Source organism: Pararge aegeria, chromosome 13 (genome assembly GCF_905163445.1).
Source record: "Pararge aegeria chromosome 13, ilParAegt1.1, whole genome shotgun sequence".
In the NCBI taxonomy this organism is placed as follows: Eukaryota; Metazoa; Arthropoda; class Insecta; order Lepidoptera; family Nymphalidae; genus Pararge; species Pararge aegeria.
The window spans coordinates 12,542,368-12,563,105 of record NC_053192.1 but is presented as its reverse complement, the minus strand read 5'-3'; the positions used below and the strand labels follow the sequence as shown (position 1 = coordinate 12,563,105).

Genomic DNA, 20,738 nt, shown 5'->3' with positions numbered 1-20,738 from the left:
TGGCCGTATATCAGAAATGTGGAGGTTCGTAGACGAACCAGAGTTACCGACACAGCTCAACGAGTCGCGAAGCTGATGTGGCAATGGGCGGGGCACATAGTTCGGAGAAAGGATGAACGTTGGGGTCCCAAGGTGCTGGAATGGCAGCCCTGCACTGGTAAGCGCAGAGTAGGTCGACCCCCACCGAGGAGCACCGACGATATTGAGCGCGTCGCAGGTAGCCGCTGGATCCAAGCGGCACAAAACCGTGGAATTGGAACTCCCTACAAAACACCTATGTCCAGCAGTGGACGTCTCTCGGTTGACATGATGATGATGATATCTGCGCATAGATATTATTTCCATAGCAACAATCTGTATTTTGCTTAGATAAGCTGCCGCTTTCACTCGCTTCTCTCTTGCTTTTTTTCTTTTTTCCCCACCCCGAACTTTCCGATAGTGTCCAAAGAACTATCGCTTCAATAAATAGTGAAGTTTTAATTACACTTTTATTCAAAGTAAATTTGGGCTAGTTAACAGTTTGTCCGTCAGTCAATTAGAATATGTGACGAGGAACTAACCTTACTAAAACTTCTTAATTTGGAAACATATAATAACTCTAACAAACCAAGAAATTATACGGTCCCAAAAGCCAAAACGAATGAACTATTGACAACGAAATATTTTCCCCGTGTTATTATTGCGGTACCTTATGAAAAAAAATTAAGTTTCTTCAATATTAATGCAATGCGGAACCAAAAACATATTATACAGATGACTTCGCGTTAGAGACTACCTACGTTAAAATATTTACTATCCATGCAACTAGAATAACGAGTGTGAATGAGTTCATCATATTTGATGTAACAAGCTTCCCGATTTCGATCCCCCAGTCAATTCGAGAATTTATTATTTCTGAAATTTTCCTAGTCTGTTCTGGTGGGACGCTTCGGCCTTGGCTAGTTACTACATAACCGATAAAGACGTACCGCTAAGCGATTTAGTGTTCCAGTACGATGTCGTGTTGAAACTGATTAGAAAGAAAGAAAAATATTTATTTACACATTGTGCCATACATTATTACAATGTTAACGATAACACTAATGTTATGTGTGCCACAATCTAGAAAGACATGGCATGATATGGCACAGGTCTCCTTCCATAATCGGAAGGGGTAAAGCTGTAGTCCACCACGCTGGCCTAGGGTGAATTGGTGCAACTCACACGCCTTTGAGAACATTATGGAAAACTCTCAGGCATGCAGGTTTCCTCACGATGTCTTCCTTCACCGTTGAAGCAAGTGATATTTTAATTACTTGAAATGCAAATAAAACATAAAAATTATATATTTATATTTAAATATATTAACCCCGCTTAGTTGATTCGTAAATCAAGCCTATTATTTTAAGTAATTGCATTTAGAAAACTCGAAAGAAAATCAAGTTACTAAAGTCAATTTGGATTATTAATCAAAGCAAATTGACATTTGTTACTTGATTTAAAAGGGGTTGATGCTCCTTTAGTAGGAACGTAGTAACATTTAAAATAATTTAAGTGAATATGTTCTGTTTTACAAGGTAAAATGTATTTGTATTGCAGAGAATCAAATAAAATCAGAGTACAAATAGGTACCCAACATTGATTGAAAAGTATATCTTATACTCTTACTTACTTAATTATTCCGAGTGATTTGCTGTTGTCCTTTGAAGATTTTGTCCTTTACTATCTTAAGGCCATCGTGACATATAAACGGGATCAACTAGGCTACTACTATTTATATTGTTAAATATAGTACATATACAATACAAATAGACGAATTAATTAGAATTGATGTAGGTGTTAATATTTTAAAATTTATATGAAACTATTTTAACAACCTTACTAACAACTTAATGTTATGATACCAATTGTATCCAGTTGATTTTACGCTTTTTATACTCTAGGCATAACGTTGACTCATCCTTGCGTAGTACTAATACAAAAGTAACAGTTAACGTTAACGCCTTGTTGTCTACTTTGTTATACACAGTCTTAAAGTATTATCTTTGTCCAAGACAATCTTTGAAAGAGAGAGATTTCTCAGAGAGCTACTTTTTGACAAGTGGTATCGCTATCATATTCTATACGATCTTTAATTTCGTTATTGTACTTTGTGAAATAATATTGTTTTGGATTAATCTAGTATCATAATGTCTGATAATACAAGTTGTATTATATGTTGATCAATCGACTCTAAGCTACAGAAACCGAAAGTTTTCAATACACATGAGCTTTTAAACGACGATTTTTGAACACTTGCGAGAAACAGACATGTATGTGTAGTTAGTTAATTTTAATTAATTAAACAATTAGTGAGGGTCTGGACTTGTAATCCAAAAAAATCAAATTTCGAGCGACTAAGATGATAAAAGTATTATAAAACATAAACAAGTAGGAAAACTTAAAAGAGGACACTGATAAGTGAGAGCTAGTGAACAAACTGTGCTGCCTGCTATTTTTCATACCAGTCTTCAATACAGAATGTCGTTATAATTTTACTATACGTGAAAACTAAATCGCTTAGCTTTGCAATACAAGCTTTCTTTACTTAATAAAAAATACTTTTTGAACAGTAACAAATTTAGTCTCGTTAGTAAAGACCATATTGTGTAACCTAAAAGTGGAATGAATGTGGCTTAAACTTTAGTGCCACTGTGGCTGAAAAAGTTTTAATGTTATTCAATATATTTACCTTGAACTATTAATCGTACAGGCTTGGTATATACTGATTGACACGGGGTTCAACGGAACAAAGCTGTACCTTAAACTGATATACATCTAAGTAAAAACAAAATGATCCAAAAATGATTTAAAAATCTAGCTACAATTATTACCAAACTAGCTATTTAAATAATGGTGTTGGAACAATGGAGCAATTTAGAAAAAAAATCCCTTTTTTGTACCAAGGACAAATTTTTGAAACAAAAGTTCTACCGAACAGCTACAGAAAGACTTAGCACTGGCTTATTCAAATATTTGGAATGAAACAATTTAAGAAAAATTTAAGTCCTATTTTGTACCAAGACATCACTGAGAAGTAAGTTTCAAGACAACGTGAGTTAATAATACAATGCATTGTTTTAATATGTTACTATCGTGGCCTATGTAAAAAATTAAGCAAAGAAATTTATCGACAAAAAACAAACCGACTTTATTATACAACTAAAAAGCAACAAATAAATATTTTCTACAACATTTTTAAGTCGGTGCCAAATAAAATGTAGTCATAAAAAAAAGAATTCTGAGCTAACAAACATAAAAAAATATATTTAATTTAAAAAAAAAAAACTACAACCGAATTGAGATCCTCCTCCTTTCTTGTAAGTCGGCTAATAATAGTCTATTTTGCTCCAAAAGACGTCTTCCTCCATATAACTAATGGGATCTAGCCCCTTTGATAACGCACTGCGGAGTATCAACTTAGCACATTTTAAACCAGTAATGGTAAACACTTTGAACAAAACCTTCACTGGCTCTTGGCTGTACAATATAATACTGATGTAAATTTTCATATTTCCCATTCTCCTTTGTATAAAACGTAAAGCTAAACTGCTTTATGCACGCATGCATTTACAAGATTTATATTCTTTGCGGTTAACTAAAGGTTATTAAAATATTGTTGTTTACGGTAAACTCGAAAAGTGCACGCAGTAACTTTGAATAGAGAGGAAATGAGCGTGGCCTACTTATGAGAGCTTTTATGTGTATAGAATATGCTTTCCCACTAACTCTTTTTATTGGTGAATATTGAGTGATTGTGATTCAAGATCATCAACATGCCGACGTCCACAGATGAGTTATTCACAACGAGCACCGTATCCAAATCTCAACATTGTTTATCAACACCTTCAATAAAAAAAATATCACAATGCCTTGTCAAATAAACCCTGTATACGAGTAGTTTGGGACGAGGTGAGTTACCAAGTTATAGTTAAATGTTTTTAGTAAAAAAAAAATGAAAAAAGAAATCTTCGCCTTTACAACCTATAAACGTTCAACCTTATTTATTTTTATTTATACTCTTTATTTGCACACAAATAAAAATACAGAAGAAGTATACAAAAGGCGCCCTTATCGCTTTGTAGCGATCTCTTCCAGGCAACCTTAGGATAAGGAAAACAAAAGGATAACATACTGCAGGTTATGCATATTAAAAAAAAAGACATACTAATAACTACATACTAATACTTAAACTAGATTACACAAATAAAATAATACATAATAAGTTAAATATTAAAAAATAAAAAATAATAATAAACTAATATATACTATAACATATCATAAATACATTAACAACAGTAAATACTATTACAAGTCATCTTCAATGCAAACTATAGTGGTTTTTGACAGCTTTCTTAAAAATACAAAGTGACTTAGACTGCCTTATGTCGATTGGGAACCTTGATCCTAAAAGTAAAATAAAAATCACTAAGCGTATATTGAAAGAATATTTTTTAGCAAGTTTGATGGCTGACTCTTTTGTGTCTCTAGTAAAGTTTATAATAATTTATTTAAGTACTACTGTACGCGATTAAAAGTGACACGCTTGCTTAGTTCCTATCGTTCTAAAATGTAGCTGTATGTTTTTTCACACAGCTGGATTATTTCTTTCTTAAGGTAAATACCTATTTTTGATATGCACCGAGAACAGACCTTTTCGGTGCTTTTATACTTATGGTTAGTAAAAAAATAGTATCGGGAATCGGGCTATCGGGAACTTTGCTATCTAGATAAAAATAAAGTGGCACTTAATAGGAAGGCTTTCGATTTTTTAACTTCAATTTAAAGAAGATTGCAGCCGATGATGATGATGATGACGACCGGGGACTAGCAGAAGTGTTGCGCTTTTATTAAGATTTTTTTAATTCTATCTATATCTATTTTACAAGTTAGCCCTTGACTGCAGTCTCACCTGTTGGTAAGTGACGATGCAGTCTAAGATGGCTAACCTGTTAGGAAGTATAGCAGTTATACTAAAACCCATACCCCTCATAGGTTTCTACTCGACAAGCTAAATCGCTTAAAAACACGTCTATGCTGGTAGGATGGTAAATAGCCACGACTGAAGCCTCCAACTAGACCATACCAGGAAAAATTCAGAAATTATTAATTTCCAAATAGCCCCTGCTCAGAATCGAACCCAACCTCGCAAGTTCAGACAACAACAAGCTGGAATGGTATGCCACCAAGCTGGCTAGGCAGTTTGTTTATTAAAGCGCTCAACTGGTTGCACGGGTGTCGCTACTATTTATTTTAGTCTATAGCTGTTTGAAAATGGTTATAACACCATCAAGTTCCCAGTGCCTCTTTCTTTCCAAGATAGTACAAAAAATACATATTACAAAAAATTCAAAATATTAATTAAAGCAGCTTCTAGTGTTATTCCTGACGGCAATGTCAGCGCTAAGTTTACGTTATAAAAGTGTGTAAAGTTGGTTAGTTTTCTTAAATGTCCTTATTTTTGCAAACTTTTCTCAATTCCACAAAGTATTAACTTAAAAAATAAGATGAATAAAATCGGAAGAAAACGTTCTCAAGTTATTGCGTGTCCAAGAGAAATAGTAAGAATAGAAAAAGTAGCATTGTTATACATTGTAAAAAATTAAAAACAGGCGCGCTTACGTTTATCATCTGATTTTGTCAGCGATAAAAAATTGTTCGTGGTTTAATTTTTTTGCCAACCAGATAAATATCCTTTCCGCTAATTACTTAGGTACTAAGAGATTGTTTACAGACAGGTGTCGGCAACATTTTTTTGTTAAAATTGCCAAGTGGATAATATAAAAACTGTTCACAATCCCTGCCCAATAGTATTCAACTTAATACGAAGAGCAAACATTGCCAACGACAGTTCATACTATGATAGAGGTCAATTTCCTAAACTAGATTTTCCCGGGTTATAGCCAATTTTGACGTGGTCTCGTTTTATCGAGTCGCTCAGAGTTCATACAACTTCTTTATTTGATGTTTCAGTACATATAATATGGGTACAGTTATGAGTAATTCTTTTTGCTGGTTCTTTTGCTTCTTGTTGATTAATAAATAACTGAGTTCGCGTCTGAAGGGCCGGTGTAATGACAAACACATTAGGCTTAGCACCTATAGCTCAGGTTGATGGACACTTTGTGAGACTTGTTTCTTGCATGTCCTGTGAAGTGTTGTCGTCAATTATTACTTATATGAAAAAAAAAAAAAGTTAAATTAATAGTGTAGCGACAAATATAAGCTGATAATTGCAATTTTACTACAACTTTTGGGTTTTCTGAGAAAACAGGAATGCTACAATATAGCTATGCTATAATATAGATACAAAAAAATACACGAGATGTGACAATATAAGCTGTGACAATATGCTGGTAGGCTCATTATCTCGCTCAGTAAAGACGAATATTATTATTTATTTAACTACTCAAACTCATATTTAAGTATTTATGGTATATTAAGATATGTATTAGTATATTTATTTTTTATATTTATCAATAGTATTTTTTTACTTGTGTAGTCTGGTTTATGTATTAGTATGTAGATATTCGTATGTATGTACTAAATAGTGTACGACACCTATTCGTTTTCTTTTTAGTTTTCGCAGAGATCGCTACTTAGCGATAAGGCCGCCTTTTGTATCCTGCTTCATTCTTCATGAGTTTGTTCTTTTTTTGTCTCGTTTTTCTGAGTGGTGTACAAATAAAGAGTATAAATAAATAAATATATATACTTACGACAACAAATCATAAATCATAATTTGAATAAAATTTCGTTGATTTACATAAATCTGATAATTATTTTAATATTCTGGAAAAATATGTTAAAAACAATAACGTCGAACATTTATTACCAATAACTTTAAAAGTTAATTATTAAAAAAAGGTTGAAAAAACACATGTAAATCCGCCTAATGTCGTTAAGGTATTAACACACTGAGCGGCATTAAGAAGCACTGCCAGGTTTGTAATCGGATTATAAAATCGATTTTACTTATGACTATTGCCTGTGGGTAATTAACGCTTTCTACTGTAATATGCGTAATATTTAGAAATTAAACCTTAAGATGTCTACTTATATGATGATGTTGAATCTTCTAGTTGCCCAAAATTGTCTAAGAGAATGAAAATTCGATATAATAGTTATTTTGAAATACACAGAAAAACACAAAAAAAAATTTGTTTGTAATTGAAAAATCGGAAAAAACGGAAATTCCGATTCCATGTAATAAATTTATTGTAGTAGTAAAATAGCTTTTTATATGTGTGATTGGATCTCGAACCTACGTCAAACCTAAATCAAGTTTGCTCGTAAGATCCCTTCATGTCTATTTCATACCAGTAAATTATAGTATTTTATTGATAGTTGTAAATTAGTGTACTGTTTGTTACTGAACTATAGAGTGATTGATTGATTTGCAGAAGTAATTTGAGTAGTTTATTCCATATCACTGTTAGTTGATAGTCGTAGAATTACAGTGAATGACCGTTAAATAAAAAAATAAGTAAATATTTTATTTCGCTAAAAAAACAAAGTGGTATCAATATATTGCTGAAGTCTTATAAGAGTAGTATTACTACTACCCCTGTGTCAGAAGACTCTCTTCCATTGCAATTAAAATAAACTTAACAAAATTGATTAGTTGTTTACAAAAATTACAACCTATTTAATTTATCCGTTATAAAAATGATTTTTTTAATGGCTGTCACTATTTACTTATACTTAAATTAGAGAGTTTCGTAAATTAACACAATCAAGATAAAGTTCTGGGTTCTGGTGTCAAACTGGGTTTTCGATGTGTATTCGTTAACGAAACCCGTATTTTTTTGACAATGTCCTTCGCCGATAAATAATTGACGTTTAATGATAATTAGTGCTTAGGTTTAATGAGTGGTTAAAAAGGGCTTAGCGGATAGGACTTCGGCTTCACTTTTCATGCACAAATACTTACTTTAATGGTTTATGAAAATATTGTGAAGAACCCTACATGCCTGAGAGTTTTCCATAATGTTAAGGTGTGCGAGATCTATCAATCTTCACTTGAGCCTTTCTAACTCTGGAAGGATACACGTATACACGAGGCAATGAAGATGATTTTTTTTTCTTTTCTGACTTATATTAAATGAAATCATAATTTTTATTTATACTTGTTAGATACTGCTTGTTTTTAATTGACATTTGAATGAGACCCAATGTTTCTCTAAGTCTGCTCATACTAAAATTAAGTACGACCTCTAAAATATAAAACATATTCGAATATATTCGTCGAGATTTAATAATAATAGTAATAAAGTTTTTGAAGTTATACTTCTTTAGGCGCGTTATGAAAAAATTATGAGAGAGAAATTTTAAGATGCGTGAGCATCTGTGACACAAAATTAACAGTATGAAGCTGTCTGCTTAACCGCTCATTAAGTCTCGAAAAAAAAGCTACCAACAAAATAGAAATTGAACCTCGATATTAGTCGCGCATGTTGGTACGCTCGTCACCTCTGATCACTGTTTTCATATTTATAATATTTATCATCATGTTTCTAGTTTATACATTCACAACACGTGTTTTAGTTTCATACAAGTGCGAATTATATATGTGCTAATAAATTATATTCAGTAGTGATATAAATTGAATATTTTGATTGATATTATTTACTATTTGTGAATATTAGTGAAAAAAATTGTTCTTATATACTTTTTCAAGTGCTCCAATATAATTGAGGTTAACTATCCGTATGTATTATTTATTTATGTATAAATAAGATGAAATAAATAAATAATTTGTAAATTATATCAATAATTTAAACCGTTTTTTCTTAGAAAATGCCATACGACTAAATAAATAATGACTTAACAATTATACATTGTAAAGTCAACATCTCCTGAGGATGCTCCGGTGTCGGAACGAATGGGTCGCTATATTGTGGTGGCGGCCATCTTGCATTCAAAATTTGTCATAACGGATAATGTTTGTCGTAGGTTGCGATAAAGCCGCCAAATTGTACCTTCTTACTATGTTATGTCTGTGACTACTTTTTTCTTGGTGTACAATAAAATTCTTACATTCAGTATAATATTCTGTTTGTCAAGTCCTTTATTTGATATAGAGAGAGTTGTGAAAATAATGTAAGTCGCAGTTTCGTATTGGCGGCCATCTTGGATTAAAAATTTGTCATCGTGTATCGTGGTCTAATAGTTAAGTCGTTTTATTCGATACCCATATTGTGAGAGTAGTGAAAATATATGTGATACGCCACTATGTGTCTTCGGCCAACTTGGAACTGAATATATTGACCAAATTACTATTTATACTTAGCACAACGGCTAAGTCTAGCATTCAAAGGGGCAGTAGCGCCAACATTTTGGGTGCCATGCCCGTAAGTGAACAGTTAGACGGCTTTTATTTTTTGTAAATATTAATTTTAGTGTGTGATTATTATTATTGAAGTTATAATTCTTTTGGCGCGTTAGGGAAAATGATGAGAGTAAATTTTACGATGTTCGCGCACACTGTCACAAAAAACCGACAACCTGAAGTTAGCTGTAAGGTTTGACAGTGTACACTTTGAATTGTCAAAGTCTGCGGGCTCATTCTGGTGATTTAATTGTACAAAAATCTTAAATTTTAATGTTGAGTGAAACTTGGTTGTCCGAGTCCATTAGTGCCCAAATTAAATTTTGTTCACTATGTCCATTCCTTTAAATATGCATAAATATTTTTTTTGTGATACTTCATTAAACTTTATTTAACTAGATAGTGAGTTATTATAAACTTTCAAAGAATGTAATGTATTTTTTTCTATTGTTAGAGTCGTTTTTTCTACAAACGTAGAATAAGATGAAATGTAAAATTTTTGAAAAGATTTTTATCTTGTTACGCCAAAGTATAACTTCTTACGCGTGTACATAAGTACATACACGTTTTTTTATTAGAGGCATATAAACCCACATATCTGCTTTTATATGGGGACAATACAAAGAAATCTATAATTAAATGTACACATTAAAACTTACATCTAACTAAAATTGTTTTTAAGATTTAATGTCAATATTCAAAAATCTTCATATCCTCTACAATTTTCGTCAGATGAAACCAGAATAATTTAATTTAGAATATATTCTATTAAAACATATAACGGTAGTGTGGTATCTACCCCCTCATTTCCTATTTTCATTATTCTCTCAGTGTCTCCTCTCAGACTGAGAAGGGTAAAGGCCGTAGTCCACCACGCTGGCCATTGTAGAGTTGTAGACTTCTCATGCCTCTTCTGAGAACATTGTCGGAACTCTCAAGCATGCAGGTTCCGTCAGAAAGTTTGCCTTTTACAGCAACTGATATTTTAATCGCTAAAATTAAAAACCTTTCCAAACTTAAAAAAAACTTTTATTTTATATTTTACCTACATCCAATTTCGACGTGAGATCATTTCATGTCTATTTCATACCAGTAAAGAACTGCGTACAAAATGGCAACAAAGACATGCCCTTACACAAAAGGTACGGCAACTTGACCTCAAAAAAAACTCCCTCCAATTTTGGCCATTCGCACGAGAACATACTACGAATGACAAGAGCATTCAAGAGCCTTAATACGAAGATTGGACTGAATGAAATCGAAAAGCCTATTACCATTGGACCCTAATAACAATCAATAGGTAACTGTGTAAGTAAAATGGAAGTGGAATAGAAACGGAAGGTCCATAAGGTAAATGAGGTGACAATTTGGCAAATTGACATGCCAGGCCCATTGGATAAGGACACGCCAGTTTTTTATTGCATACCTACGTTGACTGTTGTGTACAAGTTAAACCTTTTACAAAGAAATCTTACGTTCGATATCCAGTAAAAATAACAAAACTTGAAATCGCGGGCACAGCTGGTATTATAACAAAATCGTATAAAATCGATTCTAATTCTAAATTTAAATTTATAATTTTGTACTTTCGCTGCAGTTCCTCGAAAATCTAATAGATCTTTCATCCCATTCTCACGTAAAATATTACCGACATATTCCCATATTACATTACCTTTCCGACATTGAAAAATCCTATCTGTTTGACAGATAAGTTTGGCTACTCGCTAAGTCTACTAGTCCTCCAGTATATTACTAAAATGTTTTTTATTCAAAAAATGCATAATGCAGAGGAAGTATACTTTCTTTTCGTGAGGTTTTTTGGGGTACTGAAAATCATGGAACGCTTTCCATGAGCTATATGTATACTGTTTATATATGTGTACTATTTGGGTGAACAAAAGCGTACAGCTCGCGTCTTAGTAACCGTCCCATATTTTTACTGTGTAATATGCATATATATTTATTTTAATGTATTTTATATCTTTTTTCTTTATTCACTCCTTGTAGTATAATTTAAACAAATAAGAGTTTTGTTATGAATCTTTAATGACTTAGAGATTTGTCTTTCACAGTTAGTGGACGATATAATTTTATACCCTGTTCCGAGCTTGCCATTGTTTTATCTCCGAGTTAATTACGCTACAATCAAATTATGAGACGCGCTGAAAATTAACATCGGTACTAATTTGGTAGTTTAATATTTGATTTAAACTTGACATCACTCGAGTTTGGCAACGTATGGTGTTATTTCGGAATGATTTTCTAGGAAGTGATCAAATCGTATGAACAATCATCGATAATCATTAAAAAAATCAAAAGAGAGATGAGTTAGTTTCTATACACTATTCATCTCTCTGTCACTACAGTAGGTATCTTCATAGCAGAGTAGCGATTTACAGCAAAGACACGTGATGGTTAGTTATAATTCCGCTTTACATCACAGTACAGGTGGTGGGGGAAAGGGAAGCGTTATCCAGAACATTGCGATAAAAATTAGAAAAGAAAGTTTTACTATGAGCAGAGTTGAATTTCATTCTACTTATTTAGATGAGTTAATTTATATAATAATTGTCAGGATCTTATTTTAGGCGTTATTTTTTACTATCGAGCGATAATGATATGGTCCTTTTATTAGATGAGAAATTTACGCAAGGCTTTACTATAAGCAAATAGGAGACCTTGTCTTTATATAAAGCTACGAGTTTCTCGAAAAATAACTAAAGAAATAGATTACCCATAGCTTATACAAATAATACTAAATAAAGTATTTATTATAGGACTAGTTTATAAGCACTTTTGAAACAGCAAGTTAGTCTGCCTGTAACTCTACCACCGGTTCGGAAGGTAGATTCTACCGAGAAGAAGCTGGCAAGAAACTCAGCAGAGGATTTGTTTCAAGACTAGTTTACAGTCTATTAGTTCATCATTAATCTTTAGGTGAGTAATTTTTTAATGCTTATATTATACGGACCAGAATGTGTCAAAAATTCAACTCTACTCATAGTAAAATCTTCGTTTCTAATTTTTTATTCCATTATAGTTACATCACAAATAAAACTCTTTTAGTAACGAGTAGTCCAAGATTTGCCACAAAAAGCTCATAGGAAATTAGCATGTAATGAACTCCCAATAAATGTGACATTGCTACAATACAGTGTGCTGATTTGGCACATCTAAAAGCCAAAAAAGGAAAAGAAGGAGAGAAGAATGCAAATAATAAAATATGATACGATTGAATGTGTGAAATAAGATTTTGATTGCAATCTAAGAAGTTTAATCGAAAATTGAATAGACATTATTCTCACCATAATAATGTTTATAATTAAATGTCAGTAGTATGCAGTGAGCCAGATATGTTTAATTAAACTCAATTTGCATGAAAGAACGCCAGCTTTAAAAAAATGATGTTTTTTTATTTTTTACTGTAGAAGTTACGAGTGAATATTTATTATTCATGAAGCGCTTAAGGAAAGCCGGTCAAGTCGGGGTCATGTAACGTGTTATTTTATCATACAGCCAATATAAAATCATAAACTATATTCTAATGGGTGTTTTATGATCACACATTTTGATCGGAACAATTTCTGACAGCTCGTAGTACCAGACTACCGCCACGGTTACTTCTGCCGCTAAGCAGTATTGTTACAATCCTGTGTTCAAGTCTAAAGGGGTGGTTATAACTGGCAGGCTTAACACTTACGCCTCAGATTGATGAATTCAGGGCCTTGCACGTTGCAGGACATATTCCTTGTATGCCCGGCGTAGGGTTGCTCTGTTTAAACTCTGCCATATCTTTGGCCCGTCAATTATTGTTGTAAAAAACATCCGAGTCCGTTTTTTAACATTTTACAAATATGTAATTCCTTCCTCATAATACCAAATATTATTTTATTCAAGGAGCTACTTCAATAAAGCAATGAATAGAATAGTTTATTATATGAGGATATATCTAGGTTTAGCCCGTATTCAAATTTCCTGTTCCAGAGTTAATTATTTCACTACAAATAAATTAAGGCATGAGGTGAGACGAATCCGACCCAACAATTCAGTGCTAACTTTTCACTTTGTTCTTTATTTAATTTAAAACTTCCAATTTGCACTTTGCCAAAAAGGAAAAGAAAAAGAAAAGAGAATTATTAGTGAAGAAGAAAGATAATTATTATTACTAGTGAAGCTTTAAAAATTATTAGTAGCAAATTATCCCTAATTTGTGATACTAATAATGTTTAAAGCCTGCGCATCAGCATTTAGAGCAGCGTGGTGGGTACTCTACACCTTCTCTTGGACAATAGACTTGTGCCCACCAGTGGACCACCAATATGCTCAGGTTGATGATAGTGACTGCCAGGTACGTAAATACTGCCTACTAGCAAAATAAAAAAAAAATCCACAGTACTTCGTGATGACGGGGAAACCTTTTTGACGATGGTTAAAACAGGGGCGCATATCTGCATGTGGTTTACCAATGTGCCAAAGCTGTTTAAAAATTAGATCAGTGTACAAAAAGATTCTCATTAGTTCGCAGAAGTCTCGAGTTTCCCTTTGCTAGACAGTTCTCATTATCTTTTGACAGTAAAATGTATGTTTAGTGCGTAGGTACGGAAGGGTGATGTGTTTAATAGTCTCTGTACGTCTGACGTGGCCTAATTCCGGCGTGCTGAAGACTGATCGGTTCCATATTGAGCATGTTTCACTTCAGCCCTTTATATATACAATCGTACCTTCAGCGGAGGTGTCCGACGTCGGTGCTAATTAAGTAGAATTCCAGTTCCTTATATCACGTGTCACATGGATTTGTGTTCTGAGTTCCGTTATTTTAAGTATAGAATTAGAAATCTCGTTGTATCTTGGTTCGTTAGTTTCATTATTTTAGTTTCCATTCCCGTCTCAGTGGTTTGTTTACGGTATGAACCATCAACCATTAAATTCAATAAAATCTAGGTAAGCCTACTGACATAACATTTAGCTTGCATTGCCGCTTGCCTCGCATTCCGATGCAAAAACTTCACTCTTGTTTATGAATTTGACTTTTTATAATATATATGAGGTTGAACGGACCAACTATTAGTTAATAGATAATGTTATTTTTGGTCATATTTTATAACCAAAGGGTTATCCGTTTTAAAGGATTCAGTAAAATTATCTAGAAGTGAAGTTAATGTGTGTGTACTGATGAAAATTGGAGGGCGGAGGCCCTTTCCCTGTGTAGGGAGGCTAGTGGGGTGATGTGAATATGAATCAAATCCGGTGATATCCCGGTTTTAACTACTATCCATTATGTACTCGTAAGAACGTAAAGAGAGATCTCATAATGGCCAACTCACGTTAAATGAAAATCCCTCAGTATTTATGAGATGTCAAGACGTAAGACGTTTCCATCAGTTTTTTCTGTGTCCGTTCCCGAGTCCCGAGCATTGACCTCAATTTTGCGTCCCCGGTCTTCTATCTTAATTTCGGTCAATGGATTTTCTGAGGGAAAGCTTGGGAATAAAGCGAAATCTTGATTGCTTAATTGGTTCGTTTTTTATGAATTAATCTCTTCGAACCCAATTTTATAGGGTGATTAATTGACGAACTGAGAAATTTTTTTTTTTGTTTGAAACATCAAAAAAAATATAGCTATGAATGATAAATTGACAAAATAAAACCGATTTTGACAAGCAACAACAAAACAAGAGATAAATATGCCATTTAAAGGAAAAAATTACTGGGTACACTTGTTATGTACTAATAAGGAAACTGTGCACAAACTATATCTATACTTAAAAATTTTACATTTTACTCGGCACCGACTTAAAATTTTTGTAGAAAATATGTTTTGCTTGCGTTTTAGTTGTTTAACAAAGTCGGTTCTTTTTTGTTTTTCACGCTTTTTAGTGAGCAGTTCTGCAAGTTTAGGCGGTGGGTTTAAAGTAAAAACAAAAAAAACCGAATTCCTGATGTTATTTATTATTAGTAAATATGTAAAATATGGATAATTTAGTTAATAACGTACATTTGAAAATCATTGGGTATACAGTTTGACCTGGCCTGTCGAAATGTAGCGTTATAGTATCGACTCTATTATTGCTGAGTAAACAAATACGTCCGGAGGGAGACGCGTGGGGGGAAACCGGCTACCTACGTGACCATTGCCCGGTCGACGAACTTAATTGCCTATCGACATATTCACCGGCGACCGATTTTTCTATTCAGTATGGTGCTGAAATATTACCTGGAGAGAGGTGAGGATGGATGTTCCGAACTATTTTTATTTTTCCCTTCAATTTCTGTTTTCTGCAATCTCACCTGCAGTCTAAAATTGTATTGGATTACCCTGTTAAAACTTTGGCATTTATACTAAACATTTACCTACCCCTCAAAGGTTACAAAACCAGCAGTGACAACTTACCACCTTACCTTGTAAGTTAGATCTATTAATTGAATGAAGCAATTTATTAGGAATCGAAACTCGTTGGATCAGCTAGGGCACAAAGATTTATAAGAGAACGTTACCCCAAGACAGTACAGTACAGTACCCCAAGTTAGAAGCTCTTTCGGCGTCAGGAGGGTCCTCGCATCTATCGCTGTACCAAGCATAAATATGAGCATAGCAAGCATTGACTACTGCAGCCATTTATGCGACAGCTCTACCAGTGCGATGCTTTGGATTCGCTGAAAAGATTATTGAAATATTAAGGCATAAAAATAGTCAAAGAAGTTTTTTGCAGCATGTTTCCCATCTGATTATGGAAAAACTTAAAATAACCGATCGAAAAGCTTGAGATACAACTCGATTATGCATCCACAATAAAGGCGTGAGGGGACCAAAGGAAATTTCATTTATGGTTCCATTAAAAATTTATAATAATATTAAAAAAATATTAAACATGTTAATAAACATATTTTTTTCATTACTACTTTTTGTCACTGATCGACCAGTGACACAAAATTATTCAAATAGCAGACTTGTGGCCCCAGGCCAAGTGGGGCACTATAAAAATACAATGAGCAAATATAATTGAATTTGCATGACCATGGCATGACATTGGACACCCAAAAGAATTCAAGCGAGCGTAATGCTCATTAGAAAAACGTAATGTTTAGTGTAAATCAAATCGATAAATCGATGGAGCTTATAAGAATTTGCATGCCCGCAAAATTGCCGATTCGCGTGCAATGACACAATACGAAGGAATATCGATATGTGAATTATCATATTTTTCATTAAAAAACATAAGTATTTTAATTTAAAATGTAATTATTCATGTGGTCTGGGTAGACGGACGTCAACTAGTCTCGAGTTGTCTTAAATTAAGTCAGTTTACTTCTTTCATAAATGAGACCATTCACTTATAACTACGACTACTAAAACAAGCCCCGAGCAATCAACTTAGAAACGATTACGTAGAACGAACTAAGAAAGCGTCAAACAAAAAAGTTAACAATGTAGTTTTATAGATATTGACTGTTATACCAATTAGCACGGAGACTATTGACGGCTTAACAACCCCGTTGACTGGTTCCAACGCTCCAGTAGGCTATTTGTCTGGTTAGTGTTTTGTTTAGCTACAAATCCCAGGTCGGAACCTGTATTTACACTTTATTAGCTTAATAGTTGGTAGCATCCAATTTCGATGTGTTTCCAGCTTTTATTTTATGCTCGAAACAATATTGTTGTGCCCATCTATGTGTCTATTAGAATAGAGAAATATTTGACTTTGACTTTGCCTTGGATATATTATATGCGTAGGCAAATTAATAAATTATTTTTATGATTAGTTTTTTTAAGGCGAGGTAACAGCACAATTTAGTCAGAAACATGGTCCAGAAAAACGTATCTTTTCTCGCTTAACTCATTTTAAAACCCGGACGCAAAAACGAGTGTGTTTGTGTGTGTGTGTGCGTTTGTGTGTGGGTGTGCGTGGGTGTGTGTCTGTGGCATTGTAGCTCCCAAAGGGACGATCCGATTTTTATTTTGTTTTTTTTTGTTTTATGGGTGAATTAGTCGGAATTCTTGGCTACGTTTGATGAAAACCGGTCCAAGATGAACGCCACCGGGAAATAGCAGATTACATATTTTTTTACAACTCCCTCAATATGGGTAACAGCTAATAGATTAATTTACACGTTATTGAAATGGAATAAAGAAATAAAAACTAACGGAAAATATTAACTAACGGAATGTCGGGGGTTTTTTAAATTTTCATTTTGTAATACTCAGCAATTTTGCCGCACTGGACCTGTCATCTACAGCGTCGCTTTACTATAATTTTCTAAAGACGACACGGACCTGTTAATTTGTAGCAAAATCTCGTTGAATTCAATGTCAGATCCTGATTACTCTTGGCTTCATCCTGATCGGTTCAATAAATTGCTTAGTTTGCGTCTTGTTTAGTCACCAACCACAAACTGAGTGTGGCGTGTTTATATGTTACGCTTGTCTGACTTTCAATGAGTTTTCAGTTTATACTCGTATAAAGGAAATGTTTGTGATAGATATAATAAATGTTAAATAATAAATAAAAATACTATGACAATACGCACATTGCCATCTAGCCCCAAAATAAGTGTAAGCTTGTTATGGTACTAAGATGACAGTTGTATACTTTTATGAACAATATACATAAATACTTATAATATACAGATAAACATCAAAACACTGGAAAACTTTCATGTTCATCACACAAACATTTTCCAGTTGTGGGAGTCGAGCCCACCGACTTGGACTCAGAAAGGTGGGTCGCTGAGAGATTATTAGATTATTCCCTCTGCGCCAATCAGCCGTCTATATTATTATTCATTCCTACATACACTCGTAATATGTTACCATTAATGTAAGGTAATGATGATAACTACATTCGTTAACTTAAAACTGAGGCTAAGAGGGTTCCAAACGCACCCTGTTTAAAATATATATACAACTTCATTGATAGCCATTTTTTGCGCTGTTTCTAAAATGGTTGCGTTATGTCGTGCAACCATTTTACTTCCCGCGATCAGTTATTGATTACGGTTTCAGTATGATACCTACTAAAAACTGATACAACACAGTAAGTCTTAAAGGGCTCCGTACCCAATGAGTAAAACGGTACTATTATTAAGACTCCTTTGTCTGTCTGTCCATCCGGCCGGTTTTATTTTCCTTCTGCAAGTTAGCCCTTGACTGCAATACCACCTGGTGGTAAATCATCATTTAGTCTAAGATAGACTAAATGATGTATCTCCTGTTAGGAGATACAGCAGTTTTATATAACTCGTGCCCCTAAACGATTTTACTCGTCATAGTACGCACGCACGTACCAATATAAAACAAAAATAATAATAGAATGCTTGAGTTAGCATGAGTTCAAAAATCTGTCAACAAGATGAAAAACACTTGGACTGTCTAAGAAATCTATAAAAGGTTCAAAAGCCTAAGAAAATATAATAAAGCGAAATAGAAAAAATTCTCTAAGGGGACAAAAATATTGTGCCCAATGGAATCTGTGTGCGCTTTACAAGCAATTTCCAACTTTTATCGTGAAATTTGATTATTTAATCTTAATGTTTCGCGACGGAAACCCTCACTCAGATCGAATTATTTCATAACTTAGGTTCCAGATATTTTATCACGAGAGCTATATTAAAAACAAACGCACATATAACCTGGAATCTCTTTTATAACTACACTCGTACTCTACCAAACCAAGACCAGCCTGCGCATAGTTCCTGATGGCAATGATGACCCATGGTTCCGTCGCTTCCTCATGAGTACGCTCATTGTCACTCAGCGGGCGATGAAGAGAGCTATGCTCGGAGTATCTCTACGTGATCCAATCAGAAATGAGAAGATCCGTAGATGAACCAGAGTTACCGACATAGCTCAACGAGTCTAACGTCAACGAAGCTAAAGTGACAATAGGCGGAGCACATAGTTTGGGTAATCGATAGGCATTGGAACCCCAGGTTCTGGAATAGCGACCTCTCAGCGATAAATGCAGTGTTGGTAGACCCCCGACGAGGTGGACGGATGTCCTTTAGTAAGTCGCAGGAAACTCCCTACAAAATACCTATGTCCCGCAGACGTCGATTGTTTGACATGATGATGATGATCCGCAAGCATTTTTCGCATAGATCATTCTCACAACATTCCGACACCCATTTTGTCGCCCTATGACGTTTTTCTTGTAAACTACAAATACCTACGGCCTAGAAATAATCTACCTTCATATTTGAAAATGAATAGTTTGCAAGACTTACTTCGTTATCGCCTCTTCAAAGAAGCTATCAATTACAAAAATAAAATTTTTAATCGGACTGGTAACAGACAAGAGTTGTTGTAAAAAGCATTTAGATTTTCACATGATTTTTTAATGAATAACTGAAATTGTTCCGTTTTATCTCATCGCTAAGTCTTTCTTATTTAGAATGAATTTCCGATTAAAAATTTGGCAGTAGTAACAATTGCGGTTTAAGAAATTTATTGTTTTCATAAGAACAGTATTCACTTACATGAAAACTTAAGCTATTACATTATAAGGTTTGCTGAGATTGCAAGTCAGAGCGTGCTATACAAAAAAAAACTTAATTCAACATGCCGAAATAATTAATTCACATGCAACTATCCGTTAAAAGTATACAAAAATTTTAGGGTAGTATGGTACCATTGTAACAAAATCCCACTATCGCTAGGCATATCTACATCATGAAGTGGATATTACATAGACGTAGAGTGACAAGATGTGCCTCAGTTTGCAGATAGGAGACATCGTTATTATTTTTCATTTAGTAGGTGGGCCTTCAATAGTTTTTTGAAATTGTAGAAACTTTTACTTTCTTTTATAATCTTAGGGAGTTCATTGTATAATTGCGCGCTTTCGAATGTTATTTTTGACGTGACAACGTCTTATAATTCGATGGAACCGGCTGCACGCACAAAAAAACATGACGTATGCGGCGCTACCTCGCTCTGAGACGTTCCATTCAAGGCTTGAAGTGCAAGCGAGAGCGCGGAACGAGCGACAAAGAGGCACAGTCGGCGTTCGACATCTGTCTCTCTCCTACTTGAGTGAGCGTTGCGTCCGCGTGAACAGCTTCTATACAATAATACATTTAAATGTTTTCGGCAAGGACGAAGTGCAGTGAAAAGTGAATGTGGTGTCAATTGTTTATAGCAACGATAATAACTATCAAACAAATAAAATTAAAATTTTCTTTTCAAAAATGCGACCATTCCATCAGTATTTTCTTACGACGTCGTCACGATCAACTATCGTCAGCCGACTTTACAGACAACCATTTTTTTTTACCGTAGTTAGTTCTGGGTGGGCGTAGTATTATATTATTTGCACTTCTTAACTGTCTCAATTGTGGGAATTTATTTTTAATAGTAAAAGTTGTATTTGTGTGTATTTCTTTTGTTAATATT

At 34.0% G+C, this 20,738-nt stretch overlaps 1 protein-coding gene across 4 annotated transcripts in view; it reads right to left on the bottom strand.

Moving 5' to 3' along the window:
- The window catches only part of LOC120628730 (fibronectin type III domain-containing protein 5), a 167,695-nt gene that overhangs the window by 86,784 nt on the left and 60,173 nt on the right, over positions 1-20,738 (bottom strand). The gene's annotated exons all lie outside the window — the stretch shown is intronic.